This window comes from Mercenaria mercenaria, chromosome 15 (assembly GCF_021730395.1).
Source record: "Mercenaria mercenaria strain notata chromosome 15, MADL_Memer_1, whole genome shotgun sequence".
Lineage (NCBI taxonomy): Eukaryota > Metazoa > Mollusca > Bivalvia > Venerida > Veneridae > Mercenaria > Mercenaria mercenaria.
This window is the reverse complement of record NC_069375.1, coordinates 50,223,902-50,236,909: the sequence shown is the minus strand read 5'-3', so window position 1 is coordinate 50,236,909 and position 13,008 is coordinate 50,223,902. Positions and strand designations below refer to the sequence as shown.

At 34.3% G+C, this 13,008-nt stretch overlaps 1 protein-coding gene and 1 long non-coding RNA gene across 2 annotated transcripts in view; one reads left to right on the top strand and one right to left on the bottom strand.

Moving 5' to 3' along the window:
* LOC123563801 (ribonuclease 3-like) overlaps positions 1–13,008 on the bottom strand; it is a 165,604-nt gene that overhangs the window by 38,763 nt on the left and 113,833 nt on the right. The gene's annotated exons all lie outside the window — the stretch shown is intronic.
* LOC128549079 (uncharacterized) lies at positions 2,529–8,209 on the top strand. The gene is made up of 4 exons (XR_008367461.1): positions 2,529–2,636; positions 3,150–3,248; positions 3,651–3,735; positions 4,879–8,209. It is a non-coding gene; the product is annotated as an uncharacterized LOC128549079 (long non-coding RNA).

The following is a 13,008-nucleotide window of genomic DNA, read 5'->3' as shown; positions in this document are numbered from 1 at the left end:
AAGTGACCTCAAAATAAATAGGGGTCATCTACTCTGCATGTCCAATCATCCTATTAAGTTTCAACATTGAAGGTCAAGTGGTTCTCAAGTTATTTCCAAACAAGAGCACCGCCTTGCGGGTGCTGACGCTCATCTGATTTTTTTTGTGTAATAGAAATATTGTCCTACCCATGATTTTCTAAGTCTAAAAAGGGCCATAATTCTTGCAAAAAGCAGGATAGAGTTATGTTTCTTGATGTACAGTGTCCACTTATGATGGTGAAAAACTGTTGCAAGTTTTAAAGCAATAGCTTTGATAGTTTATGAGAAAAGTTGACTTAAACATAATACTCAACCAAGAAAATGATTTTCTAAGTCCAAAAGGGGCAATAATTATTGCAAAAAGCAGGATGGAGTTATGTTGCTTGCTGTACAGGGTCAGCTTATGATGGTGAACAAGAGTTGCAAGTTTCAAAGCAATAGCTTTGATAGTTTAAGAGAAAAGTTGACCTAAACATAAAACTTAACCAAGAAATCTGATATTTTCTAAGTCCAAAAGGGGCCATAAATCTTGCAAAAAGCAGGACGGAGTTATGTTTCTTGCTATACAGGGTCAACTTATGATGGTGAACAAGTGTTGCAAGTTTTAAAGCAATAGCTTTGATAGTTTAGGATAAAAGCTGACCTAAACATAAAACTTAACCAAGAAAACTGATTTTCCAAGTCCAAAAGGGGCAATAAATCTTGCAAAAAGCAAGATGGAGTTATGTTTCTTGATGTACAGGGTCTGCTTATGATGGTGAACAAGTATTCCAAGTTTCAAAGCAATAGCTTTGATAGTTTAGGAGAAAAGTTGACCTAAACATAAAACTTAACCAAGAAATCTGATATTTTCTAAGTACAAAAGGGGCCATAAATCTTGCAAAAAGCAAGATGGAGTTATGTTTCTTGCTATACAGGGTCAGCTTATGATGGTGAACAAGTATTCCAAGTTTCAAAGCAATAGCTTTGATAGTTTAGGAGAAAAGCTGACCTAAACATAAAACTTAACCAGGCAACGCCGACGCCGACAACCGCTCAAGTGATGACAATAACTCATCATTTTTTTTCAAAAAATCAGATGAGCTAAAAATGATTTTACATGAACAGGCCACTGTGACCTTGACCTTTAATAGACTGACCCCAAAATCAATAGGGGTCATCTACTCAGCATGTTCAATCATCCTATAAAGTTTCAACATTCTGGGTCAAGTGGTTCTCAAGTTATTGATCGGAACTGGTTATCAATGTTCAGGCCCCTGTGACCTTGACCTTTAACGGAGTGACCCCAAAAACAATAGGGGTCATTTACTCTGCATGAACAATCATCCTATGAAGTTTCAACATTCTGGGTCGAGAGGTTCTCGAGCTATTGATTGGAAATGGTTTTCCATGTTCAGGCCCCTGTGGCCTTGACCTTTAACAGAGTGAGCCTAAAATCGTTAGGGGTCATCTACTCTGCATGACCAATCATCCTATGAAGTTTCATCATTCTGGGTCAAGTGGTTCTCAAGTTACTGACTGGAAATGGTTTTCAATGTTCAGGCCCCTGTGACCTTGACCTTTCACAGAGTGACACCAAAATCATTAGGGGTCATCTACTCTGCATGACCAATCATCCTATTAAGTTTCAACATTCTGGGTCAAGTGGTTCTCAAGTTACTGACCAGAAATGGTTTTCAATGTTCAGGCCCCTGTGACCTTGACCTTTAATGGAGTGACCCCAAAATCGATAGGGGTCATCTACTTTGCATGTACAATCATCCTATGAAGTTTCAACATTCTGGGTCAAGTGGTTCTCTAGTTATTGATCGGAAATGGTTTTCCATGTTCAGGCCCCTGTGACCTTGACCTTTGACAGAGTGACCCCAAAATCAATAGGGGTCATCTAATCTAGACATAGTACTAGATCCGTTTTACGCAATCGAATACCGCCGGAAGTAGAACATTTATGTCAACACCGGTTTCGTATTTCACGTGAAAACGGCCTAAAACTGAGAGGTTATCAACAAATTATAAAGTTACGGGTACCATGAGGATTTGTCATGCATTTAAACAGTAAGTATAATGTTTATGGATTATTCAATACAGTATGAAAGTAAAGTATTACGCTTTAAATGGAAATTATGAAAGAAAAGTCGATAAGAAAATATTGACTTTCTACTTTCACTTTCATTGTCGCTTTTTTAAATGCCCAAATATGTTCTTTCTATTATTTTGTTTTTTCTTGTTTTTTGTTTGTAGATACATAATCCTATAGCAAATTATTGTGTGAAATGACAGCTTATTTAAAGCATCTGTGATTAACTGGGCCTAAGTTTACCGATTTTTCCATTTAGAATGACCTTTGACCTTATAATAGCTTATAGTCTGTTCTATGTATTTTAGCTGTAGTCAGACCAGAATGTAATTGAATTATAATTAATTAAAAAAAACCTGTTGCAAAGTGTACGAATAGAATAACATGATATATATATTTATTATTAGTTATTGAAGTATTATAAATACCCCATTTCAGACAGAAGTATAAGCGAACAAATGACACATTACATTGGCTGCAGAAGCTTGAAAAGTTACATAGAGCAAGGACGGTCAAAACAATGGGATAATGCTTCTATGTAATTTCTTTTTAAAGGCAATTTATACAGGATGGAAGGCTATCACATACAATGTTTTACAATTCATATGTAGTTTTATCTCTCTTTATGATGTTGAGAATAGACAAGTCAGTGACATCTAATTAACACAAGCTATTGACAGTTGATCTATGTAAGGCAGCATTTGATAAAATGCAATTATTGAATGGCTTGCCTATCAGTATTCAAAAGAGCAAACAGTTGACAATTAACAGGCAGGCCATTCTTTTAAATGACACAATAAATAAACTTTCACAATTTATTTTTCTTCAGCTTATGGATTTAGGCTGGAAGCCATTCTAAACTATGAACTGGTAAATTACATAAGGAGTCATGTAATAATTATGGATGGGATACATTATACTTTTATGGACAATAATAATTTGAAATAATAATATTTTTTAAGATCAAGGTGTTAAAGTGATTTTATAAAGATGGTGTTACGGTTTTTGCATGATGAGTCTTTTCACAGATTTTATTACTTATATATTTCAGGGTGTCCTACATGTCTAGTCAGGTTGACAGAAGTGGAAGATGGTCTAGTGGTACAATGATGTACAAATGATACTCTATAATAGGTTTAACATTTAAAAGGTAATTTAATGCCAGTTATTAAAATAGCATTCCCTTAACAGATACACAGTGTAAATTTAATTAAAATGATATTATGTAAGTTTCATGTAGGATGGTACAGCCAACCATTTTGAATTAAGAAATTTTGACTTAGGTAAAGATATCTATTCAGAGTTCTTAAATCATAGCCCTTCAAATGATACAGGGATAAAAGAACTACTATTGTCAGCCACTCAATCATGTTTCAAAGTTTTAAACACACTATATAAATAACCATTTTGTTAAAATATCTTGTTAATGCAATGTTTTCTTGATATCTGTCACTTGATGTTTTCAGTGGATTAGAGTCCTAATTTAATGTAAAGTCTGTATTTTTCTGTAATGGAAGTACAAAATTTGTAGGAAGTTGTTTCTTTATTTCAGTGTAAAATGTTCTGTGGATTCATATGATGGGAATGCCAGTGTTATTCTGTATGGTTTAATTAAACACAGATATTGATACCTTCAGGTAATTGTTTACAATATTCAAAGTGTTACAATGTAATTCAGTTATTGATTTGGTATATATCACTTCAAGAGGCTTGTGTAAAGTTTGTTTAACATGAGACCAATGGTTAAGTATGATATAAACTTTACACTTGCAGTAAGAAATTATACAGTACCAAATATTTACAGACTTATGAATGTAACTTTCCAAATATCTTACAATTTTCTCCTGAAATTAATTAAAAGGGTAAACACAATTTTATTGTTGTAAGCTTAAAAAGGTAAATGTAAGATATAAAATATGAAGTGTCAAATATAAGGTGTGTTATTTTCAAAGGAATTTAAGATATAGTATAAAATGTAGCCTGACATCATAATATTCCAAAATACAAAATATATGCAGACTATATTGGAGTCACACATGTCTATCTGTCCACTTTATATCTTCTACAATTTTTGAAGGATTTTCATAAAATTAACACCAGTTGTTAAAATGCAGAGTGCATACTGCATGTCACTAGTTCAAAGGGAACTGGTAACAAAAGAAACAAATATAGGAAAGCCATTTGAGAAAGAAATTAGAAAAATTGTATTATCGTTTGATAAGTCTGAATATTGGCCTGATAAATATCCCATGGGTTTTCTCTGCAGTTTTTCATTGGTAAACATTTAGTTAGATGTATACCGTTGTGAAAATCTAGGGCAACCTTCTTCTTTCTATAAAAAAAGGACTTGAATGTTCCAGTATTGCTTTCATGTAGATCTATAATTAGAAATATATCTATATGACTTTTCCTCTTTAATTGCTTGGCGGATCTTTATTAAACTTGGCCCAAAGGTCTTAATTCAAATTTGTTAAAATGGGGGCACTTTAACTGTTGTATTTTATATATCAAACACTAATGTTACTATTTATCTTTCAGTGTGTCATACATATATTTTAGGTCAAATAGTAAAGGTCAGTTTAGTGACTTAGGGTCAGTAATCGCCTCTTGATATATTCTACTAAAATGGGTCTTATGCATAAGATATATTTAGGTTTTATTTTACAAGTAACAGTTTGACTTTTATTCTACCTTATATTGAGAAATATACATATTTTGAATATTAAATGCTGCAGATATGTCGAATACAGAGTTACTACATTATGCATTTGTTTCTTCAGGTATGTCTATGAAATCTTCAGTGTCACCATTCAGCAGGGCTTCGGAAATTTGCCGGTTTGTCGGTTTTGGACCGATTTTTGACTTTTCAGACCGATTCATGAAGTGAAAAAACGAAAAAAATCGGTCCCGTAAAAATGGAGAAAAGTATAAATTTCGGTCTGATATCTCAATACACCATCTACTGCCAAGCAGGAAATTGTTGATCGCACCCTCAGATAATCAATAAACGTGTCAAACGGTCTGATTGTCACCTTGATAATCGGTCCGTAATTAGCACGTGACGCAATCAGTGCTCGCGCGGCACATCCTTTAATGTTTGCAGACAGCCAACTGCAATGGATTAAACATTTTTGACTGGTTTCCAAATATGTCTGACTGGATCCAAATCATTTCGACGGGGACCCACTTCTTTTATTTAGAATCCGACGGATGGTTTATTTCAAAAGGCTATGTTTGATCACGGTAAAAAACAAATGGTCACTGCATTTAATCAAAGAGCTATAATTGTCCATTCTTTGATTTAATGAGACATCACACGGAAAACCGATCAAAATATTTTTTATAATTACTTGATTTGAAAAAATTACATGATTCATTTGTTGGGGCTCCAGTTGAAACAAGTGCAGAAAATCGTCTTTGCAAACTGACTGTGAAAAAAGGAAAAAGAAAAAAAAATGGACTGGCAAACACGAATGATAAAGAAAACTGGAGTGGCGCTGTTTATCAAATCGGTCTTTTAAAAAACGTTTCAAAATGAAATTTTGTTTACATCAGAAGAGAACATATAAATTTATAAAATGTAGTTGCTTATTGAAGTACAACATAAGTGAAATGAAATATCCGTGGCCAACACGCGTGACCTTTTGGTACTAGAATCTATACATGCGGGAAATTCGATCTCAGCGTTCGGCTACACATTCGGTCCGCGGCAGAGTATTCTTAAAATACTGAGACTGTTTAGCAGAGAATATGTGTCGTGTAATTCACTTTAACGCATTGTATTTTATAGAACTCCGTCAAAGAATGAGGAAACATCACAAAGTATCTGCCGTGTATACGGTACCGGTCACGTGCGTTGGCTTTTAGACTAGTTACGCACACGGTAATTTTATCCTTACAAGTATTTTCTCGGAAAAACATCGAAATTTAAACAAAGTAACGATCACACATAATACTGAATAACTGTCTTCATTGTATGGAAACACGCGGTGACCGGTAACTCAGTTTTAATGCATAACATGCTTATTTCTTTACTCTATCACGTTTTACAAAATATGTAATATTGGGAATGCGGTGGGTGGGGTAGCGCCGATGTCAGGATTTTCGTTTCGGACCGATTGAGTTATCAAAATTTCCGGAGCCCTGCCATTCAGCTATGGTTCAAGATCAGTGTCAGCAACTTGCACAGTTTAGTATAGAGGAGCCTACTGAATCAATTTTGTTACATATTTGCTGTTATTGTAGGCCAGACATGTAGAGAGCAGCAAGTCCTGTCCAGCCGTGCATGTAAATGTGATTCAGAAACTGAGAATATGTGAACATTACACTGTTATAATTTTCAAAATATTGTGTCTTGTTTTTAAAGTTGTAAGTTTAAGGTTGGCATAAATTGTTTTTCTCTTTTATAAATCTAAAAAGTGACGGGTCATTATGATTGCAATATCATATTAGTATGACAAAGTTTATATTGAACTAAAACACCACTGAAATTTTTGAAATAATCAATGCATTTTCTTCAGTCTTAAAACATTTGTTTATCGTAAGTGCCATGGTCTATAACTCCTCCGGATCCATATTACTCGTGTTTGGTCCTTTTTAGTTTCACTGAAGTATGGGTGTTTTAGCATCCCGATTTTGTAAAGTGTTGTATGTAAGCTTTTATCTCAGAATTATGTCTCATCCAAAGGTGGGGAGACGTATTGTTTTTGCCTTCTCGTCTGTCCGTATTAAGCCTGTCCTGCTTTTACAGGACAAACTGCTGGCCAGATTTCGATGAAACTTCACAGGACTGATCAGTACCAAGCGTAGAGTTGTGCATATCGCTTGCATGTTCCGTTTCGCTGCACTAAATTACAGCCAGAGCAAAAAATAGAAAAATATTATTGGCTTTCACAGGTCAAACTACTGAACAGATTTTGATGAAACTTCACAGGAGTGATCAGTACCAAGCATATTTTTGCATATTGCCGTCACTTTCCGTTTTGCTGCACAAAATAGCCCCATAGCTAAAGGGATACATAGATAGGAAACATGTTTGGTCATAAAAATACCTAAAACACCTTCCCGTTTGCTAATGAAAAATGTATCAAACTTCTTACACTTGCAAACTGTAATAATTTGACATTAAATTCACTGGTTCCATAACTGCATTTGGCTTTTTTACAAAATTATTGCCCTTGTTACCTCATTAAGCATCATAAAAGCAGAAAGTTCTATGAAATGTTTGCCCTTGTCATGTATATGTCTTCAGTGTTTTATATTGTTGTTACTTTTTGTTGTGCCAGTTTGCGGAAGTGAAGACTTAGTTGTCCAAATGGTGTGCATGTGTCCATCCTGATTTGTTTGTCTGGGCAATATATTATTGATTAGTCTTCACGAAACTTTGCAGGTTTATTCCCATAAGTTCCCTGTCAACTTTGATAGTGGCATGGTTACTTTAGAAACCACTGTACTAGTCGAACGTTTCATATTTTAGATTTTTATCACAATACAGGCTACTGGTTCAAACATTAAGAAGTATAGTACTATAAGGCATTATTTGAACTCTTGTCCAGTACTTTTTGATTTTCTCTGTTACTATGAAATTGCCTTTTCCTAGAAATTGGTTGGCTTATTTTTGGTGAACTTATGTTTTTTTATGAATTGTAGTTATGTTCTTTATCTCATGAAAATGTCCATTTTTATAAAAGTTATATTTTTTACTGTCAACAAAGTGCAGTACCACATATTTATCACTTTCATTAACATACTTGTACTATATTCATAAAACATTATATAAATCATTATATTTCATATAAACAGAATTAAATAAATATTTAAGAACATAGTGTTTTCTTATTGCTAGATGAAACAGACCATAGGTCAAGTTAGGGTCAATTCTGACACCTTATATGCAAATTGATAAGGGAGATAACTAGTACTGTCTTAAGTAACCAATATTTAGTTACACAGTTACCTTCCCTTTACACAAGTAGGACTATTTGTTGTTGATCATCTTTTGAACATTATTCCCTTTCTGAAGACAGAACATTGAAAACAAAAGTTGTTGTATCATGCAATTAGATCATATATAACAATATATACATTTTTATTCCATTTTTTAAATGTTCTTTAAATTAGGTACTATGCCTATCTAATCTTCATGACCAATCATCCTATGAAGTTTCAACATTCTGGGTCAAGTGGTTCTCTAGTTATTGATCGGAAATGGTTTTCAATGTTCAGGCCCCTGTGACCTTGACCTCTGACGGAGTGACCCCAAAATCAATAGGTGTCATCTACTCTTCATGACCAATCATCCTATGAAGTTTCAACATTCTGGGTCAAGTGGTTCTCTAGTTATAGATCGGAAATGGTTTTCAATGTTCAGGCCCCTGTGACCTTGACCTTCGACGGAGTGACCCCAAAATCAATAGGGGTCATCTACTCTTTATAGCCAATCATCCTATGAAGTTTCAACATTCTGGGTCAAGTGGTTCTCTAGTTATTGATCGGAAATGGTTTTCAATGTTCAGGCCCCTGTGACCTTGACCTTGACCTTTGACAGAGTGACCCCAAAAACAATAGGGGTCGTCTACTCCAGCAGCCCTACAACCCTATGAAGTTTGAAGGTTCTAGGTCAAATGGTTCTCCAGTTATTGCTCGGAAATGAAGTGTGATGTACGGACGGACGGACGGACAGGGCAAAAACAATATGTCTCCTAGGGGAGACATAATTATGTCAAATTACGTCATTCACCTTGCAATACCCAACCAGTTAACTTTTATCCCACATCAAAGAAAATCAATAAAGGAAAATTTTGCCGACACTCCTTTTGATGTCAGCTGCCATGTGTCAAAGATATCAGTTTTTAATAGGTCAGGAGACAAAGGTCAGTCACTTGCTGAGGTTTTTGTGCTGAAATTATCGATATATTTTCCACAATTAAGTTACTTTGTCTTCCGACTTGGGAGCTTGTTTCACCAATTTAATCCAAGCCTTTTGTTGTCTGCAATTAACGCCTTCTAAACATGTCAGCTGAAGTCCTTTGTACGCGCTGTGATATTTATTGTAGGTTAATAGACACTGTTTTATTTTCCACCACGGAAAGTAGATGCAAGCGTCGGGGAAAATAAAAATAAAATCGCAATTTTGAATTTTATTTTTATTTGGATTTTTTGAGAATTAGGACCAGCGCTCCCGTAACCCAAGTTATTAAAAAACTCTGGCCTTATATAAGAGCGATAAATATAGAAATATCAGTGAGTGAACTACAATTTACCGTTAAATAAAAAAGAATCTTGTACGTTGTCAAGTTTTTCAATAAGGTATATCATGGAAGAAAAAAAACAATGGTTTTTATCAGTTCTAGAGGTGGAAGGAAACTTTCCTTCTAAGGATTTTCCTACAATAAGGATAACAGCGATCCCAAGAGTGGGAAAATCTATTGGAGGTGTGAGAATCGTTCACGTAAAGGTAAATGATTAACTTTTATTCTTAGAAGAGTTAAATTGTAGCCTTGACATAAAATCGCAAGAATCGTTCATGTAAAGGAAAAAGATTTAGCTATATTCTTAGAAAAGTTAAATTGTAGCCTTTCTGATTTGTTTTAAAACTATATTTTCGGCTTTGAATATTTTTCAGGACGATTAGTCACAAGCGCCGACGACCGGATTTTGAAAGAGAAACCACATGATGTCCACGGTCCTGATTTGCCAGCCACCGAGGTCACTCGAAGCCTTGCTCGGGCCCCAGAAGCAGCAACTAACAGCCAAGATTCGCTGTCAGAAATTGTCAACGCTGAGGTTAAGTTATGATGAATAAATGGGATCTGGACAAAATCCTCTCGCTCATTTTTGCATAGGCGGACAAAACCCCCTTCATGTTTTTTACAAGGAGGACAAAACCTCCTTCGCTTAATTTTACAAGGAGGACAAAACCCCCTTCGCACTTTTTACAAGGAGGACAAAACCCCCTTTGCTTTTTTTTTTAAGGAATCAAAAGGGCAAACAAAAAGAGATGTCTTGAAGATAACTATAATTAATGTTTATAATATTGATTATTGATGTACTTGTTCTATTATATACAATTATTTCAGTTGGTTCCATAATAACTTTGAAATTAATCAGATTCTATACATATACAATTATTATAGTTTGTTGAAAAAAAAAGTGTTGAATATTTCTTAATTAATTGACCTGATAATTTGTTAATTGTATTTTTTTCTCACCGAACTGTTCATTAAAGTAATTTCAGGCCCTTCCCCAGAAATTTTTTAAGGCGCTGGGGTAAAGTTTGCGGGGTGGGATAAGGGGTGGGTGCGTGAGGGGTATCCCCTCCCGTGTTCATTTTTTTTTTTTTTTTAAAAATCGAACCCAAATGGTGCTTTTTTAAGTATACCAAATGCAAAAAAACACAACAACATGTATTTCATTACTTCTACATTATCACATACCGTATTTTGGTGTGTATAGGTCGCACTTTTTCTACCCATTTTGCTGCCTGAAAAAGTTTCTGCGACCTATACGACAGAACATTGCCAGCAGAGTTTTTTTTCGAGCCAATTTTCTGACTGTAGCTCTCGCAAAATTACGTGCATCTGTCACGAACGAACAAAATGGATAAAAAATATCAATATCGGCGGCCTTTCAACCAATAGCGGTTACTTTCAATAAAATATATCGTAAATAACCCATACAGACTATTAAAATTACGAATTACTTTAATTCAAAGATGTTTTTGCAATTTCAATTACGTTTGTTTCTACTTTCGTTTTACTGGACGCCATTGACATGTACTCCGGGTTGGATAAAATCCGGACAGATCCGTCATCCATTCCAAACATTGTTTATACTAATTCTTAGCGTATTAAAAAACTTAAAAGATAATTTTTTACTTTTGATCTTTAAATAAAAGAAAAAAATCCAAAAAGAGATATTTTGTTAATCTCAGAATCAAAAGAACGCGATTAATTACATGACGCGGAAAGGTGTTATAATTGCTGTGCAAACAATTCACATTTAAACTTGCATAATTACAGAATGTAAATGCAAACTGTCTGCTGCCAATTAGTGTCAAAAAGCCGCTTTTCTTTGATGTAGTCTGTTACCGATACTACTGTTGGTACGAAACGGTTGGGATCGAAAATAACACAGTCCGATTTCCACCAATCAGGTTCTGATAATAATTCAGTCCGCGGCATCAATATGGCCGCCGCCATAACTTTTTTGCCGGTAAATATTAAATATTGCTGGGTAAAAAATCCGAAACTTAACTGCGACTAATACGCTAGAACTTAAATTTTCCGACCATTTCCAGAGCAAAAATTAGATGCGGACTATACATTACCGCGACCTATACACCCCAAAATATGGTAATCATATAACCATCAATATATCATATACACTACACAGATGTCCACTTCTTTTGTAAGTATTTTTGAACAACACATATGTCCTTCCACTTCTTTTGTACTAACACTAACAACACATAGGCATTTTTTTTCCATATAAGTGTTTGTCTTTGGCACTGTGCCATTCCTTTACTGCATCACTGAAATTAAGTCAATCATTTTTTGTCCCTGCATGGACACCATGAGTAAATCATTTGGTCCGAGAGCTCATGGACTTTTATTGCAACAAAAGAGGCCAAAAGAAGTTTATACTTTTTTGGAAACAATATTTCATATCCTCCATGAAAACCCATTTCTTAAGTGTCAAAGCCGTGCCTATCTATATTTTGTTCACTTATGTTTGTGATAGGGGAGGTAAAACTCACTTGTTAAAATTTAGGGGGTAGGGTAAAGTTTACGTCTACCAGTTTTTTCACTGTTTAATTACAGTAGCTATCTGATTGTCAGTAAATGTATATATGTCAACCAATGTCAGCAAAAAGAAATTCATCAAAAAGGAATGAAGGGCAAACTTGATATTTAAGGTCAAAGGTCAAATTTATGTACAAATCATAAAAATTGGCATATTTGAAATTTATTTTTATTCTTAAAAATTAGCTTGTTATCATAAGTCACTAAGCTTTGTATATGTAATGTGTATATATCAGTCAAAGTCAGAAATGCAAATCTTATTGCTGAACGTCAAGGTCCACGCTGATAATTGAAGGTCCAAGTTCATTTTTATGCAAAAATGTGAAAAATGTTACCTTTACGTTTTCTAATTTTTTGAATATGTATTCACATTGTTAGTCACTGAAATTCATTCGTTTTAATGTCTGTATGTCAGGCGAAGTCAGCAGTGCAGATGTAACCCTAAAACTGCCAAGGCTAAAGCATATATCAATGGTCAAAGGTCAAATTTGTGTGAAAAATTGCATGAATAGCTTCCTGTTTGAAATATAACAGCTATTTCTGATCATTATTTGTAATTGCTCGTGATTTATTTTAATGTATATATGTCCCAAATGTCAGTAATAAAGATATCGTCTAAAATCAGACAAGTTCAAATGTGATATTAAGGGTCAAAGGTCATTTTCAAGTAAAAGAATGAAAAAATAGCTCTTTAACTTTCTTCTTGTTAATAATATTTTGTCGATATTAATCAACGATATCAGTTCATTTTAATGTATAAATGTTAGGCGATGTCTAGTATGCACATATAATTTCAAAACATTCAAGGTCAATTATAATATCAAAGGTCAAAGGTCAAAAAAGTGAGTAAAATGTTGCAATAATATCACCTATTTGTAATAATTTTTATTATTTAAAAGTATTTGTTTTGTCATTTTAGTAACTGACCGTTGTTCATTTTACTGTATATATGTCAGACGATGTCATGGAAAGTAAATAACTCAAGGTCAAATTTCACTGCGGAAAATGGTTCCGTATACGGGAGTGTACGCATTCCGTATACTCCTAATATACGGGCGTATACGGAAACATTTTCCCCGTATATGGAACATTCCATATGGGGAATCC